Source organism: Zeugodacus cucurbitae, chromosome 6 (assembly GCF_028554725.1).
Source record: "Zeugodacus cucurbitae isolate PBARC_wt_2022May chromosome 6, idZeuCucr1.2, whole genome shotgun sequence".
In the NCBI taxonomy this organism is placed as follows: Eukaryota; Metazoa; Arthropoda; class Insecta; order Diptera; family Tephritidae; genus Zeugodacus; species Zeugodacus cucurbitae.
In genome coordinates, this window is record NC_071671.1 from 16,614,992 (window position 1) to 16,623,595 (window position 8,604).

General features: G+C 42.3%; 1 protein-coding gene across 1 annotated transcript in view; it reads right to left on the reverse strand.

Annotated features, from left to right (window-relative positions):
• Positions 1–8,386, reverse strand: part of LOC105213249 (protein muscleblind) — a 285,776-nt gene extending 277,390 nt beyond the window's left edge. The window contains exon 1 of the mRNA XM_054234575.1: positions 8,353–8,386. The gene's annotated coding sequence lies outside the window, so the exon portion shown is untranslated. The remainder of the gene's footprint in view (positions 1–8,352) is intronic.
• Positions 8,387–8,604: the final 218 nt, after the last annotated feature.

Here is an 8,604-nt window from a genome sequence, read left to right on the forward strand (position 1 = left end):
TTCTAAGCTAGAGATTAATCTAGACCTAGATTTTAGTGTAGGAAGTTAAAGTATACTCTTTAATTTGTATGTATGTGATTGGCGTTGCAACCGTTTAGCCGGTTATAGCCGAATCGACGATAGTGTGCCATCTCTCTCTCTCCTTCGCAGTTCGGCGCCAGTTGGAGATCCCAAGTGTAACCAGGTCGCTCTCCACCTGGTCCCTCCAACGGAGTGGAGGCCTTCCCCTTCCTCGGCTTCCTCCGGCGGGTACTGCATCGAACACTTTCAGGGCTGGAGTGTTTTCGTCCATTCGGACAACATGACCTAGCCAGCGTAGCCGCTGTCTTTTTATTCGCTGAACTATGTCAAAGTCGTCGTATAACTCGTACAGCTCATCGCTCCATCGTCTGCGGTATTCGCCGTTGCCAATGTTCTTAGGACCATAAATCTTGCGCAAAATTTTCCTCTCGAAAACTCCTGGTGTCGTCTCATCTGATGTTGACATCGTCCAAGCTTCTGCACCGTAGAGCAGGACGGGAATGATAAGCGACTTGTAGAGCTTGATTTTGGTTCGTCGAGAGAGGACTTTACTGTTCAATTGCCTACTCAGTCCAAAGTAGCTCCTGTTGGCAAGAGTTATTCTGCGCTGGATTTCGAGGCTGACATTGTTCGTATTGTTGATGCTGGTTCCCAGGTATACGAAATTATCTACGACCTCGAAGTTATGACTGCCAACAGTGACGTGGGAGCCAAGACGCAAATGCGCCGACTGTTTGTTTGATGACAGGAGATATTTCGTCTTGTCCTCATTCACCTCCAGACCCATTCGCTTCGCCTCCTTATCCATGCGGGAAAAAGCAGAACAAACGGCGCGGTTGTTGCTTCCGATGATATCAATATCATCGGCGTACGCCAGGAGCTGTACACTCTTGTAGAAGATTGTACCTTCTCGGTTTAGCTCTGCAGCTCTTATAATTTTTTCCAGCATCAGGTTAAAGAAGTCGCACGATAGTGAGTCACCTTGCCTGAAACCTCGTTTGGTATCGAACGGCTCGGAGAGGTCCTTCTCAATCATGACGGAGCTTTTGGTGTTGCTCAACGTCAATTTACACAGCCGTATTAGTTTTGCGGGGATACCAAATTCAGACATCGCGGCGTAAAGGCAACTCCTTTTCGTGCTGTCGAAAGCAGCTTTAAAATCGACAAAAAGGTGGTGTGTGTCGATCCTCTTTTCACGGGTCTTCTCCAAGATTTGGCGCATGGTGAATATCTGGTCAGTTGTCGATTTTCCAGGTCTAAAGCCACACTGATAAGGTCCAATCAGTTCGTTGACGGTGGGCTTTAGTCTTTCACACAGTACGCTCGATAGAACCTTGTATGCGATATTTAGGAGGCTGATCCCAAGGTAATTGGCGCAGATTGTGGGATCTCCCTTTTTATGGATTGGGCAGAGCACACTGAGATTCCAATCGTCAGGCATGCTTTCTTCCGACCATATTCTACAAAGAAGCTGATGCATGCACCTTATCAGTTCTTCGCCGCCGTATTTGAATAGTTCTGCCGGTAATCTATCGGCCCCCGCTGCTTTGTTGTTCTTCAAGCGGGTAATTGCTATTCGAATTTCTTCATGGTCGGGTAATGGAACATCTGTTCCATCGTCATCGATTGGGGGATCGGGTTCGCCATCTCCTGGTGTTGTGCTCTCACTGCCATTCAGCAGGTCGGAGAAGTGTTCCCTCCATAATGCCAGTATGCCCTGGACATCGGTTACCAGATTACCACCTTGGTCTCTACATGAGGATGCTCCGGTCTTGAAACCTTCGTTAAGTCGCTTCATTTTTTCATAAAATTTTCGAGAATTCCCTCTGTCTGCCAGCTTCTCAAGCTCTTCGTACTCACGCATTTCGGCCTCTTTCTTTTTTTGTCTGCAGATGCGTCTCGCTTCCCTCTTCAGATCTCGGTATCTATCCCATCCCGCACGTGTTGTGGTCGTTTGCAACGTTGCGAGGTAGGCAGTCTGTTTTCTCTCCGCTGCGAGACGGCACTCCTCATCGTACCAGCTTGTTTTTTGTCGTTGCCGAAAACCAATTGTTTCGGCTGCAGCGGTACGCAGTGAGTTTGAGATGCCGTTCCACAGTTCCCTTATACCGAGATGCTGATGAGTGCTCTCAGAGAGCAGGAGTGCAAGTCGAGTAGAAAATCGTTCGGCTGTCGGTTGTGATTGCAGCTTCTCAATGTCGAACCTTCCTTGTGTTTGTTGACGTATGCGCTTTTCTACACAGAGGCGGGTGCATATCGTAGCTGCTACAAGATAGTGGTCCGAGTCGATGTTGGGACCACGAAGCGTACGCACATCAAAAACACTGGAGACATGTCGTCCATCTATCACAACATGATCGATCTGGTGGCGAGTGATTCGATCCGGGGACAGCCAAGTAGCTTGATGTATTTTCTTATGCTGGAATCTGGTACTACAGACGACCATATTTCGGGCCCCAGCGAAGTCGATCAGCCTCAGACCGTTTGGTGATGTTTCGTCATGGAGGCTGAATTTTCCGACTGTTGTGCCAAAGACACCTTCTTTACCCACCCTGGCGTTAAAATCGCCAAGCACGACTTTTACATCGTGGCGGGGGCAGCGCTCATAGGTGCGTTCTAGGCGCTCATAGAAAGCATCTTTGGTCACATCGTCATTCTCTTCCGTTGGGGCGTGGGCGCAAATCAGCGATATGTTGAAGAACCTCGCCTTGATGCGGATTGTGGCAAGACGTTCATCCACCGGGGTGAATGCCAGGACTCTGCGACGGAGTCTCTCTCCCACCACAAATCCAACACCAAATTTGCGCTCCTTTATATGGCCGCTGTAGTAGATGTCACAAGGACCCACCTTCTTCCGTCCTTGTCCCGTCCATCGCACTTCTTGGATGACGGTGATGTCAGCCTTGAGTCGTATGAGGACATCAACCAGCTGGGCAGGGGCACCTTCCCAATTAAGGTTCCGGACATTCCAGGTGCATGCCCTTATATCATTATCCTTAAAACGTTTGCAGGGGTCGTCATCAAAAGGGGGATGTCTCATCCGAGGCTTTCGTAGATTTTTCATTGGTACTTCGTTTTTATGTGGTGGGTCCCAAGCCCTACGCACAACCGCATAAGCGTGCTTCGCCTTCTCACTTTAGCTCGCTTTCAAACGGATGTCTGTTGGCTACCCAGAGGATACTTGGTATAAAACCGGAAGTCGTGAGCTGCTTGAACCATGTGGAGAAGAATCGTTTCTGGCCACTCCCAAGTGAATGACAATCAAAAACTTTCCTCACTTGCGTGAACCTCTACACATGGTGCCATCCTCCATACTCTTTAATTTACTTATGTATAATGTAGCATACAAATAGGCTTATAACTTAGTTTGAAATATGTAGTGTACATTTAGGCGCATAATTTGATTTGTAGATGAACATTTGAATTTTATAATTATTTCAACAGCTAAAACATACACCAAAATACGATTTCATCTAAAATCAAACGAAAATTTATACAACTAGACATGAGTATATGTATGCATAAGGCTGAGAAGGTACTACTACCAAATATGTCGATTTCTCCCCCATCGTCGCGCCGTGCGTATGAGTAACAGCTATTGCACTAATTAAAAAGCACGACAAAGGATGCAACTATTAAATTGCGAAGGCACACACACATACTCAGACATACATACAAACGCATGAAACCGAAAGCCAAACAATTATTATGCCCGTGTGTTTGTGTGTTTCGCTTGCGGAAGTGGTAAGCAACAACATTATTATAAAAGCCAATGTCAGCGGCTACAATTGCATATGTCAACACACCAGGCGCCATGCCACCATAATACACCACACAACACACAACGCAGTGTTGCACTTCAAAGCACTTTGTATGGCTGCTCAACCGTTTGGCATACGCTTGGCTGGGGCAACTACACTGGCCAGACCGGCAGACATGCCGACAGTGGACCGACCAGTCCGTTGGCCACAAGCTAACCTTCAACGCGGCGACTAAACACTCAAAGCTTGCCAAATGTAAGTGTAAAAAAAAGTTATAACAACAACAACAGCATAGTTGCCATAGCAAAATATAAAGAAATGCGAAATTTGTTGCCACAAAATGAAATAGGAAGACGAAAAGCATAAAATGAAACCAAAAATCCGACAAATGTTTGCAAAATATGGCGACATTGTGATGGAGAAATTTTAAATGGTTAGCGGTGAAGCGGTATTAGGTGGCGTGAGGGCGGCGACATGCATGCGGCGAGGTAAACTGAGGAACAGTGGGTAATTTAGGGCTTTTAGGATATATACACACCTAACCTAACCTAACCTAACCTTATGCATCAGGATGCAAGAAACAGACAACCTTTCCCATTCTTAATTCTAATCGGAAAGGTTGTCTGTTTCTTGCACCTAAAACCAAACCTGATGCATAAGGTTAGGTTAGGTTAGGTGTGTATATATGCAGGTTGATCTCACTTGGACAGTTTTCAGCGCTGTCCCTCGTGATACCAAAAATGTCCTTATAGATTACAAAAACTCTTATGATTCGATAAAGTACTTGTAATCAGTTACAATCTTCTTGAGTCGGCTAATGTAAACTCTAGTTGATTTTATAGGCTCCTACCAAGGTGTTTCAACCTCAAAAGCAACCTAGAATAGCAAAATAGCTGGAAACTATTGGTAAAGATGTTAGACACTCGTTAACTAGCCTGGAGCGTACTGTCATCGATTTCAATGCTAGTATTGCCACTTTGCTGTCGGAGTGAACTCATACACCTCTATTTGAAAGACGCCGCAGTGAACCGGTATCCGAAAGCTGGTGTTGATTGAGAGCTTCCGACGGAAGACTCCTCATCCCACCTTCCGTCTGAGCTTCGATTTAGCCGTGGAAAAGTTCACAGCGTATCTTCTCCATCCCACAAGATGGAATTTAGTGCCATTGTTGACAGGTTAACACTTTTAAGTACCCTTGGGTCATCTGATAGACGGTATTTCGGATAAGGTAGTTCTCCTGAAAATCAGTTTTTAGGATTTACATGACTCGAACCTTTTCCATTTTGCAGTATTGTTTCGGTTATTTTTGGTAGTATAAAGTGTATCCTATTCCTGGCCCATCTTATCGGAGCCTTTCCAAATAAATACAATTCTCTCCCTGTAACTTATGAATACTTTGTCTCACCTCAAAATGCTCAAACAACGAATTGTTGCTTGATTTGAGAATTTTGCTACTTAGAGAAATAAGCCTCTGTATCTCTTACAATTTTCTCTGAATTAAGACTACCGGATCGCTTAGTTCACGCGAGTGTAACCTTCCAGTAGTAAACTATGCAAAGACAACGAAATTCCGACTCGATATTGAGACAGCAGTAACTTTCCACATAAGCTCATCAGTTTCGTAAGCTCATCAGTTTCGTAGTTCCTTAGAGTCAAGCTTACTTTCCACATAAGCTCATCAGTTTCGTAAGCTCATCAGTTTCGTAGTTCCTTAGAGTCAAGACAAAGTAGCTCGATGGAATTTTGACTGCCTTTGTCCGGAATTGTTGTCGACTGCACAGGCCCTGAGCTCAAGGCTAGTCTTTTACAAAATTCATTAAGCTTTGCCTTTGTGACGTCGAAAGTAAGTGAGCTCTAAGCGGGTTCATATAAAAATACTGATCTTTAGACAACTTAAAAGAAGACTTTCAGAAGAATTTCTTGATAAAATGAACATGCATGGACTACATCGAAATATTTTACCTTTAAAGAGGTCTACACTATCTTCATTTCAACTCTACTGTGCTGCCCAATGTCTAAACTAATGCAGAGAAACCTTATTCATAATATATTAAGACACACTGTGCCTTACCAGATTTGCCACCAACACACACGAGTGTTCACATACATAAATTTATATGCACATGTGACCAAACACCGTAGGCGCATATGTAAATAAATACCAAACAGTGAGTTTACTCTTGAGTCCGGCAACTCCATCAGTCGAGCGTGATAGTCAGTAAGTCCCGTATTTTGTCAGCAGTGAAAATATTTTGTGTCAGCAAAAGCAACAACACCAACATTGAGAATAATAAAACAACAACAACAAAGCAATGTAAATAGAAAGTACGTAGCACATACGCCTGAAAGTCGGCAATGGTTTTGAAAACAAAAAAGATTTTTCGGACTCAACTTCATATGTACCACATATGCGCTTTAGTGTTTTAAATGCCGGCGAACTCTTCAAAATTTCATAACTTGACTTAACGCGACGTTTTCGCTTGACTTCGCCACAGCTCCCCGCGGCAGCACAAGGCTCGTAATGAAAGCGCGCGGTGACTATGTTCATCTCGATACAACTTCGCTTGTCAAATTGTCATGTGTGTGTTGTGCGTTGTTGCTGTTTGTTCTTTGTTGGCGTTGTTTTCGTCTGCGGTTGCTTTTGTTGTTTTTGTGGGCAGATTTCTGTCGGTCGCTGGAATTTTTTGTGTCCACCTTGATACCGGCTGCACGCCGCTCCACTTTGTTTACTGTTTGCTGGAGTTGTTGTTGTTGAAGTCACTGCCGCTCGTTCTTGCCACATGAAACATGCAACATGCTGTTGCTCTTTGCTTTGCTGCCACTTTTTGAGTGATATGCTTGCTGCTTGTCGATTTCGACGCATATACGTTCATCATATTTCGCCAGCACTCACTCGGCGGCTGGTCTTTCATTTTATTTTATTCCTAAAAACGCGGCGCTTTCGCTTTACATTCACTTTACAGTCGCGTTTTGTTTCCATTTTGCGAGTTCGCGTCGCGCTTTTGCCACTGTTTGTTCACCATTCGCTTTATGGTGTTTTTGTTTTTTTTTTATTATTTTGTATTGCTGTTGTTGTTGTTGTTTGGAGCCGCAAGCGATTTTTTGGCGACCTCTATAAATACACCGATACACCCATACACATACAAACACACACGAAGCTATTCATTTTGCATGAATGGTTTGTTTGCTTTGTTGCTGTCGTTCCTAGCGTGGTTGTTGTTGTTGTGGTTTGTTCTTTGGTTATGGTAATCGAATTTCAAATTATTGCTTGCGGCTCTTGCGACTTGTGCTGTTGCTGTTGTCGCTGTCGAACCTTTTTAACCCGCCTATTTGAACTCGCTTAGTTCGTTTTTCGCTGGAAATTCGAAAAAAAAAATTTGAAAAATTTTCGTTTAGCTTCCCTGTTCGTTGACAAATTTTCAGCTATTTTTAGTATTCGCATAACAAAACGTTTGAGCAAAACTAGCAGTGAGCAGGGATCAAATTTTTAGTAAAATCCTAAATGTATATATTTTTTGTGTTTAAACGCAATCTAGACTATGGTTTGAGAGACGACTTTTGGATTAAATTAACAAGAAAAAATGTTTCTTAGCCATTTCGCTTCGATATCCAAGAAAGAAGAAACAGTTTGAAGTGCCCACAGCAGCGGTGGATCTACAGTCATTGTCAAAAGTTAAATACACCTGTTCGAAGACTAAACAAATTCCGATGTAACTCTTCACTGAGAAGGTTTTCGTAGTGTTTCCAAGAAATCGTGTAATATACTGAAGTCTATTTGGAAGAAATATTAGTATATTAAACGAAACAGTTTTCTGAAACTTACCTATATATTGTGCTGATCGGAGATCTATCAATATTGTGGAATATCACCAAAAAATTACTATAACCATCATACCCAACTGATACGAACGTGACGAAATCATATTGGCTTCGAAACACTATAAAATAACGAACGTGTTACGATCGAATTGGATACGAAACTCTGCCAAACATCCAGTAAAGGCCCCTACTTACTATGTAATAGAAATTAGTATTATGTGATAAAGAAGCTCATATCCCAAACGCAAACAAAAAGTAAAAAAAACTATTATAGTAAAAGGGTCTAAGACGATATTAATATATTCAATAGAACACATAAAATCATAAAATCATGCTAGCCTAACGAAATATCTTAACAAAATATCTTAAAAATATATGGGACATATAGGATCTAGATTGTGTTTTGCCAGAACTTATGAGTTATTAAACTCATCTCATTTCCAATCGTAGGCTCAAAGAGAAAAAACTTAATATAGAAAAAGCCAGTCTATAGTAAAAACGTTGAAATATAATTTATACAGTCTAGATTATGCCAAGCCTGGCCATAAACCTTGACGATGTTTTTTCGAAATAGAATTATGGGGTGTTTAAATCGCATTCACACACTGGCTAAACTTATTTCGTTCTCGAATAATTGGAAGCTAGAACATTAATTGAAATCATAAGTCCCAAGTTGTGTAAAATATATACAAAATTCAGTACTCCTTAGACCGAACTTGTAATAACAAATAAGTAGATCAATTTTACTTACATGACTTGCAGTTGAACTTCAGAGATCAATACTTTCGCTTGGAGATGAGATCAATGCTGTAAAGAGAAGAAAAAATCTATTTGAAATTGGTGTTGATAGATTATATAAGTAGATTGTGTATTCCCGAATATTGTTAAGGATGGTATAAACATGTTTTTCGAGAGCCACTGTCTTATGAACTATTTATATTTCCAAGTTGAGAGACTTATATAGAATGCGAACTCATCTTCTCGTAAAAAACCGGTGTTCAAC